Source organism: Odocoileus virginianus, chromosome 31, assembly GCF_023699985.2.
Source record: "Odocoileus virginianus isolate 20LAN1187 ecotype Illinois chromosome 31, Ovbor_1.2, whole genome shotgun sequence".
NCBI lineage: Eukaryota > Metazoa > Chordata > Mammalia > Artiodactyla > Cervidae > Odocoileus > Odocoileus virginianus.
The window spans coordinates 23,716,485-23,735,745 of record NC_069704.1 but is presented as its reverse complement, the minus strand read 5'-3'; positions in this window follow the sequence as shown (position 1 = coordinate 23,735,745).

Sequence of the window (19,261 nt, the reverse complement as noted above, 5' to 3'; positions counted from 1 at the left end):
GAACTGATGTATTTGCATCAACTGAGCACCACCAAGCTTCTCAGCTACTTTACTGATGACTTTGTCTGCAAGAAGCCCAACGTGGCCACAGAACACTGCCCCAAGATGACTACTCCAAACAGAACACAAGGTCTGTTCCTCCCTGCCCTGAACCCCCACTGGCCACCTATCCTAGTTTGCAGTCATCCTCTGGTTCTTTTTCTCTATTGCTCTTTATTTGTTTCTCTCACCCGTTTTCTGTCTCTATTTTATTCTCTTCCTCTGCACACAGGGTTCTGAAGCAATAGTGCCATAAACAAGTATATCTTTTTGAAGGTTAGGTGTCATATTTATTGCTATGTTTTTTAACCAAGTTAATATGCAAAAATTGTGGGATTATTTTCATTAGATTACTCTTTTCTTAAGTTTTTTTTTTTTTTTTTTTGATGTGGACCATTCTTACATAATTGAATTGTTACAATATTGTTTCTATTTTATGTTTTGTTTTTTTGGCCATGAGACATGTGGGATCTTAGCTCCCTGACCAGCAATCAAACAGGCAGCCCCTGCACTGGAAAACAAAGTCTTAACTGCTGGACCACCAGGGAAGTCCCTATTTTTATTAGATTCTTATCTCTCTCTTTTTTTCAGTCACAGAGTTATTAAGCATTGTGCTACTAACCCCATTTTTCCATTTGTTCTGTAAGTTTTCCAGAGTGATCTGGCACAGGTTGGTGATTTTTAAGAGGGTGTGTGTGTGTGTGATCCCTGGAGGAGGGCATGGCAATCCACTCCAATATTCTTGCCTGGAGAATCCCAAAGACAGTGGAGCCTGGCAGGCTCCATGGGGTTGCAAAGAGTCAGACACGACTGAAGCAACTTAGCCTGCATGCATGTGTGTGATGGGCATCAGGGCAGGACTGACTGAGGACTTCAGCAATGGAACCATTGACTCAGCCTCTGGCCCAGGGGATTCCATCACAGGGAGGATGGAAGGCCAATCAGGTTACATTAATAAATGTTTGCTAAAAATTCAATGTCTTACCTGCAGAATCCCACAGAGAACTATGAAAACTGAAATAATATTCAGCTGAGGATGGGAAGAATACTCACAAATAATATATAGGAAGTGTCATGTTCTAGGGTTTCTGTGCAAGGAAGTCCTTTCAGATCGTACTCATTTGGAAGTGGACTCATTCCCTTTACCTCTATCTTATTTGAGTGTTCATGAAAGCCAGAGGGAAGGAAACCAAACGGAGAGAATGTCCAACCCCAAAACAACTCCTCAGCCCTATGGAGCAGAGAGCTGATTGTGTGTAAAGTCAAGAAAAGTCCCCAGGGTGAAATACACAGCAAGCTGCCACTGGCAAGAAATAAGCTTGGACAACCTATTGAGGGCCACAATGAAAGTCATATTTTTTGTGATTCTGACTGCATGGGCATAGGCAGTATTTAATCAGAGATAATCAAAGCTATATTTAGGGGCCTTGTAAAAACTGTATGGACCTCTAGGAATTTCAGATGGAACTATCAAGGCCAAATTAGAATAAATATGAGAGCCCTGATACCATGAAGTGCCCCATGCACCACAGAACCACACAGACATGAGTGTGACACTCCTTGACATCAAACCCAGAGGGTGTGAATGGCCCAGGGATGGAATTTCCTTTGACTATAGTCAGTTCTAGCACTTCACTTGATGCCCAGTCTTTAGTGAGCCAGAATAAGTTAATCCCAGTGAAACACAAGACATTATATACAATTTGTTTTATAGATGCTCACACTTCTTTTGTCATTCTAGTAAAGTACATTTACAAGTCCTTACTGCAAAATATAGGTTCCTTCCAGTCACTCTCAATCTTTTTTATATTTTTTAAAAACAGTAGTTCCAAATATTAAAGAACCTATTTGAGATTCAGGTGCCCAGAATGAGCAGGGTTTCTTTGTAATTCTGCTCTAACCTTTTCATTTTAGGAAGAAACAGCACTGTAATGTGTGTGTGTGTTTATAGTTATGAGTGTGTGCATATTCACAGAAGTACACACATAAATGTTCATTTTTTAGGTTTCAAAATTATACTTTTTTGTTGTTGTCATTTTTTATAAAGAAAACATTTCTAATCTTATAGTATAGGATCTTGAACTTGAAAAGTACAATATAGCAACAACTGGCATATAGAGGCTGGTATCAAGTGAACAGACAAGAAGAGTTACTGACTGGAGGAGGGAGAGGAGGTGGGAGATGGTAGAGCTGAAGGACTGTCAGCAATAGGAGATGGAGAGAAAGTTGAAATTTCACTCACACCTGACATTGATGGCACAGTTCTGATTGCTTGCTGGAGTCAACTCTATCTACCCTCTTGAAAAAAAAAAAATTTATTTGCTATTATTTTCTCCCAATCTGAGGGCTGTCTTTTCACCTTGCTTATAGTTTCCTTTGTTGTGCAAAAGCTTTTAAGTTTCATTAGGTCCCATTTGTTTATTTTTGCTTTTATTTCTAAAATTCTGGGATGTGGGTCATAGAGGATCCTGCTGTGATTTATGTCGGAGAATGTTTTGCCTATGTTCTCCTCTAGGAGTTTGATAGTTTCTGGTCTTACATTTAGATCTTTAATCCATTTTGAGTTTATTTTTGTGTATGGTGTTAGAAAGTGTTCTAGTTTCATTCTTTTACAGGTGGTTGACCAGTTTTCCCAGCACCACTTGTTAAAGAGGTTGTCTTTTTTCCATTGTATATCCTTGCCTCCTTTGTCGAAGATAAGGTGACCATAGGTTCGTGGATTTATCTCTGGGCTTTCTATTCTGTTCCATTGATCTATATTTCTGTCTTTGTGCCAGTACCATACTGTCTTGATGACTGTGGCTTTGTAGTAGAGTCTGAAGTCAGGCAGACTGATTCCTCCAGTTCCATTCTTCTTTCTCAGGATTACTTTGGCTATTCGAGGTTTTTTGTATTTCCATACAAATTGTGAAACTATTTGTTCTAGTTCTGTGAAAAATACCGTTGGTAGTTTGATAGGAATTGCATTGAATCTATAGATTGCTTTGGGTAGTATAGCCATTTTGACAATATTGATTCTTCCAGTCCATGAACACGGTATATTTCTCCATCTGTTTGTGTCCTCTTTGATTTCTTTCATCAGTGTTTTGTAGTTTTCTATGTATAGGTCTTTTGAGGGTGTGAAGAAAAGGGAACCCTCTTACACTGTTGGTGGGAATGCAAATTAGTACAGCCACTATGGAAAACAGTGTGGAGATTTCTTAAAAAGCTGGAAATAGAACTGCCATATGACCCAGCAATCCCACTTCTGGGCATACACACTGAGGAAACCAGATCTGAAAGAGACACATGCACCCCAATGTTCATCGCAGCACTCTTTATAATAGCCAGGACATGGAAGCAACCCAGATGCCCATCAGCAGACGAATGGATGAGGAAGCTGTGGTACATATACACCATGGAATATTACTCAGCCATTAAAAAGAATTCATTTGAATCAGTTCTAATGAGATGGGTGAAACTGGAGCCCATTATACAGAGCGAAGTAAGCCAGAAAGATAAAGACCATTACAGTATACTAACACATATATATGGACTTTAGAAAGATGGTAACGATAACCCTATATGCAAACAGAAAAAGAGATTCAGATGAATAGAACAGACTTGAGGACTCTGGGAGAAGGCGAGGGTGGGATGTTTCAAGAGAACAGCATTGAAACATGTATATTATCTAGGGTGAAACAGATCACCAGCCCAGGTTGGGTGCATGAGACAAGTGCTCGGGCCTGGTGCACTGGGAAGTCCCAGAGGGATCAGGTAGAGAGGGAGGTGGGAGGGGGGACTGGGATGGGGAATACATGTAAATCCATGGCTAAAAAAAAAAATCAAAAGATGCCTGTGTAGCAATTCTTTTTTTCCTCATCATAAATGACACAGTAGCACTGGATAGCATCCTAAAAGGCTGCTGCAACTTTTGTGTACAGTTCTACATTTGGATCCCATGCTTTAAAATCTAACTGCCTCCTCAAATAAAGAAAATCCTTTTGTCATTTCCTGTGTTGTGAATCTCTTCAGTTCTTCAGTTACTTTTTCTTCTTCTTGTACTCCCTGAATATAGTAGAGGTGCAAAGGAACTTCTCAGAGGATATTATTCCTCCTCCAGTGTTCAGCATATCCTTCTACTCATTCCAAATAAATCGTCAAGAGAAAACAATGCAGTTGCTAAGAAAACATGGTGTCAAGAGAGTTCTTCTGACTCCCATGGTATCCCTAAGCCTTTTTTAGGCAGAGATTCTTGATCCATTGATTGTATTCCCAAACTAAGTAAAACTGCCACTACTATATAATATTTGAAAACTGTTTCATAGTTTACAAATTCTGTTCATGTGTCACTTTAAATTTTTACAGCAACTTATGAGGTTGGTAATGTTGCTGTTGTCTCTAAGTCATGTCTGACTCTATGAGACCCCATGAACTGCAGCACACCAGGATTTTCTGTCCTTCACTATCTGCTGGAGTTTACTCAAACTCATGTCTATTGAGTCTGTAATCCCATCCAACCATCTCATCCTCTGTCACCCCCTTTTCCTCCTGCCTTCAATCTTTCCCAGCATCAGGGTATTTTCCAGAGTCAGCTCTTTGCATCAAGTGGCCAAAGAACTGGAGTTTTAGCTTCAGCATCAGTCCTTCCAATGAATATTCAGAGTTGATATCCTTTAGGATTGACTGTCCAAGGAACTCTCAAGAGTCTTCTCCCACACCACAATTTGAAAGCATCAGTTCTTAAGCACTCAGCCTTCTTTATGGTCCAATTCTCACATCTGTATATGACTACTGGAAAAATCATAGTTTTGAGGTTGGTAATAGCAGCACCAATTTACAACTGAAATGTCAAAGACTACAATGCTCTAAGAGCTTCCCAGGTGGCTCAGTGGTAAAGAATCTGCCTGTTAATGCAGGAAATGTGAGCTCAATCCCAAGGTCAAGAAGATTCCCTGAAGAAGGAAATGGCAACCCATTTCAGTATTTTTTCCTGGGAAATTCCATGGACAGAGGAGCCTGATGGGTCACAGTCCATGGGGTCACAAAAGAGTTGGACATGACTTAGTGACTAAACAACTATAGTGCTCTAATTCTTTGACAAAAATCACATATCTAAAGACATACCCTGCACTGGAATTCAGAAGTGCTTTGGATCTTATAAGCTCTTTTCAACCTATAGTCAACACCTGTTCCACCCTCTAAAGATGATCTCAAGAATTCATTGGAGAAATGTCTATTTAGGTCTTTCATCCATTTTTGATTAAGTTCTTTTATCAGTTCAGTTCTGTCACTCAGTTGTGTCCAACTCTTTTCAACCTCATGGACTGCAGCATGCCAGGCTTTCCTGTCCATCACCAACTTCCAGAGCTTGCTCAAACTGGTGTCCTTTGAATTGGTGATGCCATCCAACCATCTGATCCTCTGTCATCCCTATCTCCTCCCACTTTCAAACTTGCCCAGCATCAGGGCCTTTTCAAATGAGTCAGTTATTCACATCAGGTGTCCAAAGTATTGGAGTTTCAGCTTCAGCATCAGTCCTTCCAATGAATATTCAGGATTGATTTCCTTTAAGATGGACTGGTTGGACTGGATTTCCTTTAGGATGGACTCCTTGCAGTCCAAGGGACTCTCAAGAGTCTTCTCCAACACCACAGTTCAAAAGCATCAATTCTTCGGCCCTCAGCTTTCTTTATGGTCCAACTCTCACATTCACACATGGCTTCTGGAAAAACCATATTGACTAGATGGACCTTTGTTGGCAAAGTAATGTATCTGCTTTTTAATATGTTGTCTAGGTGGGTCATAGCTTTTCCTCCAAGGAGCAAGCATCTTTTAATTTCATGGCTGCAGTCACCATCTGCAGTGATTTTGGAGCCCTCAAAATTAAAGTCTCTCACTGTTTCCATTGTTTCCCCATCTATTTGCCATGAAGTGATGGGATCGGATGCCATGATCTTAGTTTTCTGAAGGTTGAGTTTTAAGCCAACTTTTTCACTCTCCTTGTTCACTTTCATTAAGAGGCTCTTTAGTTTTTCTTCACTTTCTTCCATAAGGGTGGTGTCATCTGTGTATCTGAGGTTATTGATATTTCTCCCAACAAACTTGATTCCAGATTGTGTTTCATCATTCTGGCATTTTGCAAGTTTACACACACACACACACACACACACACACACACACACACACAAAGAGCACTGCATAAACTGTTTGTATATTTTGGAGATTAATCCTTTGTTGCTTCATTTGTAAATATTTTCTCCCATTCTGAGGGCTTCTTTTCATCTTCTTTATGGTTTTCTTTGTTTTTCAAAAGCTCTTTAAGTTTAATGAAGACCCATTTTTTTTTTTTTGAAGACCCATTTTTTATTGTTTTTATTTTTGTTGCTCTAAGAAGTGGGTCATGAATGATCTTTCTGTAATTTATGTCAGAGAGTTTTTTTTTTTTAACAATGTTTTTCTCTGAGAATTTTATAGTCTCCAGTCTTACATATAGGACTATAATCCATTTGAATTTATTTTTGTGTATTGTGATAGGTTGTATTCTAATATCATTTTTTTTTTACATATAGCTGTCCAGTTTTCCCAGCAAAATATACTAAAGAGGCAGTCTTTTCTCCATTGTGTATTTTTGCCTCTTTTGTCCTAGATTGAAAGTGAAAAAGTGAAGTTGCTCAGTCATGTCCAACTCTTTGTGGCCCCATGGACTGTAGCCTGCCAGGCTCCTCCATCCATGAGATTTTCCAGGCAAGAATACTGGAGTGAGTTGCCATTTCCTTCTCCAGGGGATCCTCCCAACCCAGGGGTCAAACCTGAGTCTCTTGCATTGCAGGCAGACTCTTCACCATCTGAGCCACCAGGGAGTTAGGTTAGGTTACCTAGATTAGGTGACCCAATCTAATTGTCATAGATTAGGTGACCCAATCTAATTGTCATAGATTAGGTGACCACTGGTTTGTCATAGGTGGGTTTATCTTGGACTTTCTGTCCTGTAGTATTGATCTATATATCTGTTTTGTACCAAGAAGACATATAGATGGCCAAGGGGTCCATGAAAAGATGCTCAATCTCACTAATTATTAGAGAAATGCAAATGAAAGCTGTAAGTGAAGTATCACCTCACACCAGTAAGAACAGCCATCATCAAAATATCTGCAAACAATAAATGTTGGAGAGGGTGTAGAGAAAAGGGAACCCTCTTGTATTGTTGGTGGAGATGTAAATTGACACAGGCACTGTGGAGAGCAGTATGAAACTTCCTTACAAAACTAAAAATAGAACTACTCAGCAATCCTATCTCAGGTATATACCCTAAGAAAAAAATAATTTAAAAAGACACATGTACCCCAATGTTCACTAAAGTACTATTTACAATAACCAGGGCTTGAAAACAACTTAAGTGTCCGCTGACAGATGAGTAGATACAGAGGGTGGCTGATATATATAATAGAATGTTACTCAGCCATTAAAAGGAGCACATTGGGTCATTTGTAGAGATATGGATGGACCTAGAGATTAACAGAGTGAAGTCAGAAAGAGAAAAACAAATATCATATATTAACACATGCATAGAATCTAGAGAAACAGTACAGATGAACCTAGTTCCACCACAGGAGTAGAGACACAGATGTAGAAAAGAGACATGTGGACACAGTTGGGGAGGGTGGAAGGGGAAGGGATGGTGGGACAAATTGGGAGATTAGGATTGACATATATACATTACCATGTTTAAAAATAGATGGCTAGTGTGAACCTGCAATATAGCACAGGGAACTCAACTCAGTGCTCTGATGACCTAGAGGAGTGGGATGGGGTGGGGGAAAGGAGGCTCAAGAAGGAGGGTATATATATATATGTATAGCCTTTGACTGTGTGGATCACAACAAACTGTGGGAAATTCTTAAACAGATGAGAATACCAGACCACCTTACTTGTCTCCTGAGAAACTTGGATGTGGGTTAAGAAGCAACTGTTAGAATCTTACATGAAGCAACTGACTGGTTCAAAATTGGGAAAGGAGTACAAAGCTGTATCTTGTCACTCTGCCTATTTAACTTATATGCAGAGTTCATCATGTGAAATGCCAGGCTGGATGAATCACAAACTGGAAACTGGAATCAAGATTGCCTGAAGAAATGTCAACAAGCTCAGATACGCAGATTATACTACCCTAATGGCAGGAAGTGAAGAGGAATTGAAGAGCCTCTTGATGAAGGTGAAAGAGGAGAGTGAAAAAGCTGGCTTAAAACTCAACATTTAAAAAATGAAGATCACAACATCTGGTCCCATTACTTCATGGCAAATAGAAGGGGGAAAAGTGGAAGTAGTAACAGGTTTATTTTCTTGGGTTCCAAAGTCACTGTGGACAGTGACTATAGCCATAAAAGATGCTTGCTCCTTGGAAGGAAAGCTATGGCAAACCTAGACAGCATATTAAAAATGAAAGACATCACTTTGCTGACAAAGGTCTGTATAGTCAAAGCTATGGTCTTCCAGTAGTCATGTATGGATGTGAGAGTTGAATCATAAAGAAAGCTGAGCATCAAAGAATTGATGCTTTTGAACTGTGCTGCTGAAGAATGCTCTTGAGAATCCCTTGGACTACAGATCAAACCAGTCAATCCTAAAGGAAATTAATCCTGAATATTCACTGGAAGGACTGATGTTGAAGCTGAAGCTTCAATTCTTGGCCACCTGATGTGAAGAGAAGACACATTAGGAAAATACCCTAATGCTGGGGAAGGTGGAGAGCAGGAAGAGAAAGGAGCAACAGAAGATGTGAGGGTTGGATGGCATCAACAATTTAATGGACATGTATTTGAAAAAACTCCGGGAGATAGTGAAGGACAGGAAACCTGGCAAGCCACAGTTCATGGGGTCACAAAGGGTCAGACAAGACTTAGTTACTGAACAACAACAAATAGGTGATTCACTTCATTATACAGCAGAAACTAACACAACATTGTAAATCAACTACACTCCAATTTTAAAAAAACAAAAGGAATTCAAAGACTAGACTGATGTGCCTGGAGGAGGAGGATCTTTTATGAGGCTATTAAGAAAGGGGGCACATTTGCTGACTATTTTGTGGGTGGGAAATAGAGGTGGGCCGTGACAGTTTACAAAGGCTTAGGGCATTATCTTCATCAGAATCATCTCAGTCTCTGAGTAATGGGAATGATGTTTATTTCTTTTACTTGTCTGTTTATGGGGATTTCCAAACTAGGAACAAAGAAAGAGAGTCAGCTTGCAATGGCTGGCTAAAGGTTAGTATTAAACATTATTGAAGTCTCCTTTCCTATACCATATAGCTATTAGCAGCCTAAAGTTGGTCATAAAGAATTCCATCATTAAAATCTGAAAATCCTACAAATTAGTGCTTTTAAATTTTTATTTTTTCAGGAGAGAAGTGATTTACCATAACACCACTGATGCTGCTGCTGCTAAGTCGCTTCAGTCATGTCCAACTCTGTGCGACCCCGTAGACAGCAGCCCAACAGGCTCCCCCGTCCCTGGGATTCTCCAGGCAAGAATGCTGGAATGGGTTGCCATTTCCTTCTCCAATGCATGAAAATGAAGTCACTCAGTCATGTTCAACTCCTAAAGACACCATGGACTGCAGCCTACCAGGCTCCTCTGTCTGTGGGATTTTCCAGGCAAGAGTACTGGAGTGGGGTGCATTGCCGTCTCTGGATAACACCACTGGACCTGGGCAATTGTCATCTTCACTCTAGACCTGATGCCCTACGGGTCCTTACTCCAGCCTTCCTTCAGTTTTTACTCCCCATGGGGTTAGGCATTGGTGGTACTGACAGGGCATGTTCTTTCTCAGCATAGTCCTCCTCTCAGTTCCCTCTGCAAGGTTCTCAGGACCCTAGAACTTTCAACCCCAATGGTACAAGCCTACTTCCTGGCCCTGCACAATCCCCTTCCCCATGTGGATCTATGAGAGTTTGCGGTTCCCTTTTTTGCCCTAGGATGGTTTGGGATGGGGACTGTGGTGGTAGAAGTGCTGTAAGTTTCATCTATTACTGTTGGTTGTCTTGGGCCATTGGCAAACTCTGGGCAGCAAAATGACTAGAGATCTGGTACCTGAGTGGTGTGCTGCATCTGGGAGGAGCATAGTCAGCCTGCAGCATCTGTACCACCTCTCTCTCCTCTCAGCAGCCTCCTTCTCCATCTGAACGTGCCCATCAGCTCATGCTTCCTTTTGACAGGGACGTGATACACCCTTGGTAACTTTTTGAAATGAAGGGTGATGATATAAACTATGAATATCTCAGAGAAACATTTGCTCTTTACTCATAATCCATCTTGAATTGGAGAAAAAATTCACATCTTTGAAAAGCTAAGAAATGGTAAAAAGTAAAAATCACTGATAACAACAGTATCCTTAGGTCAAGTCTTAGCATTTTGGTTTATTGACTCCTAGGAAGAATTTTAACATCGCCATACAAAAATGTAAGAGCATATGAATTTGTGTAAGTTCATACTTAAAATATTTATAGAATGTGTATGTATGTATGGTATGTGGTTGTGTATATAAATGTGTGTGTATTGTGTGTGTCTGTATGTGTGAATACAAGATCATACTGTATTGCATACTTCTAATAGATTTTTAACTTTTAACTGAGGAAATCTTTTAATGGCAAGTAAAATAATTGCCTATAATAACAACATAGTGAACCATTATATGACTAGGCAATAATCAGTTCAGTTCAGATCAGTCACTCAGTCGTGTCTGACTCTTTGCGACCCCATGAACCACAGCATGCCAGGCCTTCCTGTCCATCACCAACTCCCAGAGTTCACCCAAACCCATGTCCATTGAGTTGGTGATGCCATCCAACCATCTCATCCTTTGTTGTCCCTTCTCCTCCTGCCCTCAATCTTTCCAGGCATCGGGATCTTTTCAAATGAGTCAGCTCTTTGCATCAGGTGGCCAAAGTATTGGAGCTTCCGCTTCAACATCAGTCTTTCCAATGAATATTCAGAACTGACTAGTTTGATCTCCTTGCAGTCCAAGGGACTCTCAAGAGTCTTCTCCAACACCACAGTTCAAAAGCATCAATTCTTTGACACTCAGTTTTCTTTATAGTCCAACTCTCACATCCATACATGACCACTGGAAAAACCATAGCCTTGATTGGATGGGTTTTGTTGACAAGGTAATGTCTCTGATTTTCAATATACTGCCTATGTTGGTCATAACTTTCCTTCCAAGGAGTAAGCATCTTTTAATTTCATGGCTGCAATCACCATATGCAGTGATTTTGGAGCCCAGAAAAATAAAGTCAGCCACTGTTTCCACTGTTTCCCCATCTATTTGCCATGAAGTGATGGGACAAGATGCCATGATCTTAGTTTTCTGAATGTTGAGCTTTAAGCCAACTTTTTCACTCTCCTCTTTCACTTTAATCAGGTGGCTCTTTAGTACCAAAACCAATTAAAATATATGCCAATTTCCTTAAAAACTACATCAGTGGGTATATTTCAAATATTTCCCATAAGGAGGCAAACATGATATGTTATTTCACTTTGCAAGGTTTTCCTCACCATGAATGAAGCCTGTACTGCCAAGGACACTGTGGGAACATGAGTATAAGGCTGGTACTTGAGGGCCAGGAGCCAGCTATTGATGAGGTTAGTGTATGCCTATCAATTATGGCAAAGAACTGAGATAAGGCAAGCAGCCTTGCAGCCTTCACATTCGAGCCTGCCTCCCAACTTGCTGCTCTTCCTATTACTAGAATCTTGAAATCTCCAGGAATCCCACAATTGTGGTGTCAGTCTCATAAATTTCAATGACTTTCAAAGCAATGGTGGTGGAGTTTTGTTGGGGGTTATCCCCTCCTGCTTCCTACCACTTCTTTTAGGGAATGAAACAAACAAAGTCTTGGCACACCATCCCTTAATGTTAGATATCCTAAGGTAAGATTAGTTTGCCACTTACTTTCAGATGTTACTTCTAGAAAGTTCCATGTACAATTAAAATGAAAAACATGTGAATGTGCCAAGCCCAGTTTCCTACAGTAAACAGTCTAGGACAACTCTCTACTCAATGCTCCTGAGTTTCATGTGGCCTTTGACCAATCTATTCCTTATTTTTCTCACTTATGCAAGATTCATCAGGCCGGTGACTCACCTCTGTTCCAGCTTTTTATTTCGGTGATGCTTCTCAAATCCTCCATTATTATTTTTATTATTCCTCTTTTATTTCTCTTTCTTTCCTCCTTCCCCATCTCTTCCCCCTCTCTCCTTCCATATTCTTCTCCTTCTCCTCTTCTCTTTCTTACTCTTCCTTTCTAATAGAGCAAACTGGTTAGGATGGCTATCTTCATCACATGGATATGCATTTCTCAGTTCTCAAGATGGATAATTATTTCCATGCACTTATAGTAATTCATGGACGGAGGAGCCTACTAGGCTGCAGTCCATGGCGTCGGGAAAAGTCAGACACGACTGAGCAACTTCACTTTCACTTTTCCCTTCCATGCATTGGAAAAGGAAATGGCAACACACTCCAATGTTCTTGCCTGGAGAATCCCAGGGATGGGGGAGCCTGGTGGGCTGCCATCTATGGGGTCGCACAGAGTCGGACACAACTGAAGCGACAGCAGCAGCAGCAGCAGCTTAGTAATTCAAGGTTGTAGACATGAACACAAATATTGTACATGCAAAGGATGTATATGCAAAGGATGCACAAATCTGATTCAGAAACAGAATAAAAATGCATGCCATTTGACAAAAAGCAAAGGTAAATTAAATTTTCCAGAAAAAAATACAATACAGTTTTGTTAATTTTTGTGTTTTTTTAAGAGAGCAGTTTCCCCATACATTATGCTGCCTTCCCTTTCTCTCTACCAGGTATTATCCCACTGCTGCTTTCTCAAGGGGTAGAGTGAAGTCTTCCTCTTCAAGACAAATACTGACTTTATTTTTACTTGAACTTCAACCACACTCCCCTTTGGAACTGGAGGCTCCTGGTTGGTGACATATACTTTTCTTTGAGGCATTTTCCTTGTTGTAGTTGTTGTTTTTCTTTTTCTTGTTTAACTAGACTGTAAGTGTCATGGGTCATGGTGTCACCAAACTTGTATTTTCTTGTTTATTTTTTTCTTCAGAGCTTAAAGCACTTTGATGAGCGTGGTGGTTGTATTTCACTTGAAACATGTTGGGGTAGGAAACAATAAGCACTAAAATTTTCCGAATAAGTAAATGGTGGGTGCGCCATTAAAAAAAAAAACAAAAAACAAAAACCAAAAACACTGACTGAATGAGTAGTACCTGAACTGGCATTCTGCATATCAAAGTCCTAGATGAGCAGCTGCCTAGGGAGGCTGTGACTACTTTGAAAGTCGCTTCAAAGCATATGTACAACCAACTCTATCGGAGACTTCAGTATAACTGAGGGTTGGAGAAAAAGGAATCTGTGTTCTGACAAGGCTCCTTAGCTGGATCTCAAATGCAAGCTCCTCTATTTTTATTGAGAACGACTAGCTGAGATCCTCATAGACCGTATACCTGGAAGGAGCTTCAGGGGTCTCTGTGTTTCCAAAAAGTGAGTGTCCACATTCAAATTCTTCAGTTCAGTTCAGTTGCTCAGTCATGTCTTATTCTTTGTAACCCCATGAACCTTAGCATGCCAGGCCTCCCTGTTCATCAACAACTCTCAGAGTTCACCCAAACCCATGTTCATTGAGTCGGTGATGCCATCCAACCATCTCATCCTCTGTCATCTCCTTCTCCTCCCATCCTCAATCTTTCCCAGCATCAGGGTCTTTCCCAATGAGTCAATTCTTTGCATCAGGTGGCCAAAGTTTTGGAGTTTCAGCTTCAACATCAGTCCTTCCAATAAACACCCCAGGACTGATCTCCTTTAGGATGGACTGGTTGGGTCTCCTTGCAGTCCAAGGGGCTCTCAAGAGTCTTTTCCAACACCACAGTTCAAAGGCATCAATTCTTTGGCATTCAACTTTCTTATAGTCCAATTCTCACATCCATATATGACCACTACATGACAACATAGCCTTGACTGGATGGACTTTTGCTGACAAAGTAATGTCTCTGATTTTCAATATACTGCCTATGTTGATCATAACTTTCCTTCCAAGGAGTAAGGATCTTTTAATTTCATGGCTGCAATCAACATCTGCATTGATTTTGGAGCCCAGAAAAATAAAGTCAGCTACTGTTTCAACTGTTTCTCCATCTATTTGCCATGAAGTGATGGGACAAGATGCCATGATCTTAGTTTTCTGAAGGTTGAGTTTTAAGCCAATTTTTTCACTCTCCTCTTTCACTTTCATCAAGAGGCTTTTTAGTTCTTCTTCACTTTCTGCCATAAGGGTGGTGTCATCTGCATATCTGAGGTTATTGATATTTCTCCTGGCAATCTTGACTCCAGCTTGTGCTTCCTCCAGCCCAGCATCTCTCATGATGTACTCTGCATATAAGTTAAATAAGCAGGGTGACAATATACAGCCTTGACATGCTCCTTTTCCTATTTGGAACCAGTCTGTTGTTCCATGTCCAGTTCTAACTACTGCTTCCTGACCTGCATACAGATTTCTCAAAAGGCAGGCCAGCTGGTCTGGTATGCCCATGTCTTTCAGAATTTTCCACAGTTTATTGTGATCCACACAGTCAAAGGCTTTCACATAGTCAATAAAGCAGAAATAGATGTTTTTCTGGAACTCTTTTGCTTGTTCGATGATCCAGTGGATGTTGGCAATTTGATCTCTAGTTCCCCTGCCTTTTCTAAAACCAGCTTGAACATCTGGAAGTTCATGGTTCACGTATTGCTGAAGACTGGCTTGGAGAATTTTGAGCATTACTTTACTAGCGTGTGAGATGAGTGCAATTGTGCGGTAGTTTGAGCATTCTTTGGGATTGCCTTTCTTTGGGATTGGAATGAAAACTGACGTTTTCCAGTCCTGTGGCCACTGCTGAGTTTTCCAAATTTGCTGCATATTGAGTGCAACACTTTCACAGCACAACATCTTTCAGGATTTGAAATAGCTCAACTGGAATTCCATCACATTCACTAGCTTTGTTCATAGTGGTGCTTCCTAAGACCCTCTTGACTTCATATTCCAGGATGTCTGGCTCTAGGTGAGTTTCTATTGTGATTATCTGAGTCCTGAAGATCTTTTTTGCACAGTTTTTCTGTGTATTATTGCCACCCCTTCTTAATATCTTCTGCTTTTCTTAGGTTCATACCATTTCTGTCCTTTATTGAGGCCATCTTTACATGAAATGTTCCCTTGGTATCTCTAATTTTCTTTAAGAGATCTCTAGTCTTTCCCTTTCTATTGTTTTCCTCTATTTCTTTGCATTGATCGCTGAGGAAGGCTTTCTTATCTCTCCTTGCTATCCTTTGGAACTCAACATTCAAATGGGTATATCTTTTCTTTTCTCCTTTGCTTTTCACTTCCCTTCTTTTCACAGCTATTTGTAGGCCTCCTCAGGCAGCCATTTTGCTTTTTTCATTTCTTTTTCTTTGGGATGGTCTTGATCCCTGCCTCCTGTACAATTTCACAAACCTCCATCCATAGTTCATCAGGCACTCTGTCTATCAGATCTAGTCCCTTAAATCTATTTCTCACTTCCACTGTATAGTGATAAGTGGATAAGGGATAAGGGATTTGATTTAGATCATTCCTGAATGGTCTAGTGGTTTTCTACACTTTCTTCAATTTCAGACTGCATTTGGCAATAAGGAGTTCATGATCTGAGCCACAGTTAGCTCCTGGTCTTGTTTTTGCTGACTGTATAGAGTTTCTCCACATTTGGCTGTAAAGAATATAATCAATCTGATTTCAGTGTTGATCATCTGGTGATGTCCATGTGTAGAGTCTTCTCTTGTATTGTTGGAAGAGGGTGTTTGCTATGACCAGTGCGTTCTCTTGGCAGAACTCTATTAGCCTTTGCCATGCTTCATTCTGTACTCCAAAGCCAAATTTGCCTGTTACTCCAGGTATTTCTTGACTTCCTACTTTTGCTTTCCAGTCCCCTATAATGAAAAGGACATCTTTTTTGGGTATTAGTTCTAGAAGGTCTTGTAGGTCTTCATAGAGCTGTTTAACTTCAGCGTTTTCAGCATTACTGGTCAGGGCATAGACTTGGATTACCATGATATTGAATGGTTTGCCTTGGAAACGAACAGAGATCGTCCTGTCATTTTTGAGATTGCATCCGAGTACTGCTGTTCAAACTCTTTTGCTGACTATGATGGCTACTCCATTTCTTCTAAGGGATTCGTGCCCACAGTAGTAGATATAATGGTCATCTGAGTTAAATTCACCCATTTCAGTCCATCTTAGTTTGCTGATTCCTAGAATGTCGATGTTCACTCTTGTCATCTCCTGTTTGACCACTTTCAATTTGCCTTGATTCATGGACCTAACATTCCAGGTTCCTATGCAATATTGCTCTTTACAGCATTACACCTGGAGATTTTGACGTGGTTGATTTGTGGAGGAGGTTCAATCCCTCTATCTCAAATCTGATTCTGGATTCTCTGTCAGGAAAGTTTAAGACATGGTGATGGACCACAGGCCCCTAGAAGTATTGGCAATGACACCGCGGAAGGTCAATGCGAGCCACTGAGAGAGACGGCATGACTCCAAGAACTCCCGCATCTCAGGACTCCGCAACGATGAAGGTTGCTCTGCTGTGCCAACATTTGCCAAGGTTTGTTGTGTCACTGTAATTACAGGGTGAACATAGCTACGCTCCTCAGTACAAATAAAGGCGTCAGAGCCCAGTCTGCAGCAATTGTTTCCCATTAGGGAAATGTTAGGTTTCTTCCAATGATGAACACAGTATATAATTCCTGTAGCCCTGATATAGTGCATCCCAAGCCAGAAACACCGCTTTTCTGTTAGCCATGTTTTGAGATAGAGAACTTTCTTCTGTCATTTGCTTAACATGAGTTTATTTCTTCCCAGAAAGCTGAACTATAATAAAAAGTCTTCTGAACTCACCTTTTCCCTAAGAGTAATTAAGTGACACTTGTATGTGAGGTTTTAAAAAGCCTTAGGCTTAGTCATGCTGAAAGATACATTTTTTTTTTCTTCCTTAGATTTTTACTTAAATATTTAAGTATTGTAAATAATTCTTGCCCTTGAGGTTCTGTAGAAATGACCTGAAAATGTTTCATCTAAACCTTTCAGCTTTTGGATAATTACAGCTCTGCAATTTCAGTAGAAGTGATTACCTACACAGAGTGCTTCCCTGCCTCTCTTCTCTTGTTTTCTGCTCACTCTCTTTTTCAGAGAATTATTATTCCCCCAAAGACACAGGCCTATTATCTTCACACAGAGGCTCACAGAAAATAGCCAGTCAATGCATGAAGATAAATTCCTAGTAATTTTGTCATGTTGTTGTTTTAGTTGTGTCCAACTCTTTTGTGACCCCATGGACTGTAGCCCACCAGGCTCCTCTGTCCATAGGATTATCCCAGCAAGAATACTGGAGTGGGTTGCCATTTCCTACTCCAGGAGATCTTCCTGACCCAGGGATTGAACCTGTCTCTCCTTCATCAGCAGGCAGATTTTTTTTACCACTGAGCCACCAGGGAAGTCCAATAGTAACTTAAACTAACATAAATGTGGAGAGATGAAAAGTGTTATGATCAGTTCCTAGTTTATCTTTGTTTTATGTTTATTGCTAAATATGTAGTAAATAAGTTTAGAGGGTCACAGAGGAAGCTGTTGAAGGCAGAAGCGAAAAAACAGTAGGTCTCAGCACACTTGTCACTCCAATGTGTAGCCAGCTACCCACCCTGGACCTGTTTACATAAACTATTGATTTCTGATCAGTGTATATCTCATGGGCTAGTTTGGAGTTTTATCTCCAGCTGAAGTCAGTTTCACAATTTCCCTCTGTGGCTCAGGATCAGGTCAAGAATTGTTTGCCTCAGATTCATGGAGAGAATTGTTTTGAGCTTATCTGAGTTCTTGGTTTCAAAGAAGATTATATTATGATTTAACTTGGCAAATGAGGGTTGCAGGTTGTTATTTGGAATACAGAAAAGGTATTTTTGCTTAGATTGTTTTACAGTCCAAGCATGGATTGTTTCCAGTGTAATCAATTCAATGAAAGAGTAATCACTTGTAAACAAAATATCTCTTTTTATCAAATCTTTATGAATACTGAGAGCAGTGATCTGGTGCCTGCAGCCTTGAGGGGCTGCAGATTGCCCAGGGAAAGTGTCTGGGGGCATGCAGAAATGCTGATTTTGCTGCAAACATCAGGCAGCCAGCACTAGCCCTGGAGTCTTCTTTGGTCACTGGCAGGTAACCACAAGGACTCTTAGGAGTACCCTGGATTCAAGATTTGGATTTTCATGACCACCTAAGGGTCAGTAATTCTCCTTCAGAGAGCCTGAGGGCATTGCCAGAGAAGTACTATTTCTACACATCGCCTGTGACTGTTTCGACACGCCAAGTTGCTGTGTCATGAAAACTGTTTGCACATTTTTGAGGAAATTAGATTTCTCGTTTTATATTAAATATAACAAACAATTTCTGCAGGAGAAAAAAACTTATTTTCAAAATATTTACCAAGGATCCTCTTATGTTTATCTTATATACCTTCTTTATTAAATAGCAACTTACCTGATTTGTATTCAGTTCTATTTTAGGATTCCTTTAAGATTATTCAATATGACTTATTATTTGCAAAAAATGAATACTTTGTTAGAACAGTGCTGTCACAAAATCTAAAGAAAAATGTTTTAAAAACTAAGCAAAACAAAAATCTGTCTTCTTTTAGCAGCTGATAAAACATATAATTCTGAGACCTGAGGATTATTTAATAATGTTCATCACTTCCCTCTCCCAAATACACACACACACACACACACATTCACACTCAAACACAGTTTGGTTAGGTGCTTAAAAGTCTTCTAAGAACATTTCCCAAACATAGTATGCACGCATGTGTGCGTATTTGTGTATATGAATTATTTCCATTTATGTTCTTTTTCTGTTTCTTTATTTCCTAAAACACTGTCATACACAGCAACGTTTCAAAGAGTTGACCCTTCTCTTCTTCAGCACACTCTCTGCTATAGACTAAAAGTTTTGTCTCCCTCAGATTCATATATTGAAACCTAATTCCAATGTAATGGTATTCAGAGGTAGGGCCTTTAGGAGGTGCTTAATTCTTGAGATTGGAGCCTTCATAATGGAATTAACACCCTTATAAAGAGACCCCAGGAGCTCTCTTGCCCTGT